Source organism: Gadus chalcogrammus, chromosome 23, assembly GCF_026213295.1.
Source record: "Gadus chalcogrammus isolate NIFS_2021 chromosome 23, NIFS_Gcha_1.0, whole genome shotgun sequence".
NCBI lineage: Eukaryota > Metazoa > Chordata > Actinopteri > Gadiformes > Gadidae > Gadus > Gadus chalcogrammus.
The window spans coordinates 5,339,009-5,340,191 of NC_079434.1; positions in this window are offsets into that span (position 1 = coordinate 5,339,009).

The window sequence follows — 1,183 nt, forward strand, 5'->3', positions numbered from 1 at the left end:
TGATGTCTTCATGGTTTAACAAGTGTTTGTATGCACTGAGAATGTTGAACATTTAATGTGTATACCTGGGCTGCACAACCAGGAAGAAGCCTAATCTTTTCGGCCAACCCAAGTCCTGCAGGTGTATATTAGTGGCAGTATGCTGTGTTTTACAGCAGTTTAAGTCTAATGCTATGAATCGACGACTCTGATATCGTCCTAAGAAAAGATTGTCATAGTGAAGTGTAAAGTGTGTTAATAAGGTTATTAATCCTGGAGGGGAAAAGTAAATTAGTTAACGAAGCCGGGATATACCTTTTGGACAGTGGATGGTGACCCCATTTGTCATCGCCACAGGTGTAATGATGGCCTGGGAGTACAGTGATTAAATGCGTCGGGTCTCGTCAGGTGGTGTTGGAACACACTAGCAGTGGGCCACTGCAGCCCACTCCCCTGTCCGTCTCCATCCCCTGTCCATTAACACACCAAGAGCTGATGCAGAGCACTCAGACACAAATCGGAGGTCATCTGAACATTTTGATTTACTGATGAGGTACAGCTGTTCTCCGTTAATCGTTAAGCCCCCCTCCCCAGTCTCCCACCCATGGTTGTAATCCAGAACGTTCCAGCAGAGTTAAAGGTCAGACTGACTTACAAATCATCTCTTCACTGCATGCTGCACTTTGGAACCGTTTGGACAAAGTCATATTTTACATTTATTTATGTTGTCTTGATCAGACTGGGAACTGGTCTCCATAACATAAGGGAGAAATCTCTACCATATGATACCGTACCTTAAATCATATTTATTGGTTATTATTAGGGTGAGGTAAGGCTAAGGGTGAGCTGGGTGGATCACCCCATTAGGTTCCTATCTGCTAAAAAAATAAATGTCTGTTGGTTTAGTGTCCTGTCATAATTGCAACACCAGACCCCACGAGCAGACGTGATGGACACCATGAGGAATCAAGGCTTCGTTGGATAGGCTGAAGCTCAACACACACACACTCACACTCAAACTCACCAACACATACATAGGCATGTAAACGCACACTCACATATATGGGCATACACACACACAAATTCATATGCCCACATACACAGACATGATAATGCACACTCACACATAAACACATACATACAAGCATACGCATAAACACATGCATACAGATTTACTTAAACTCAGATTGTTGAATTTCTAGTG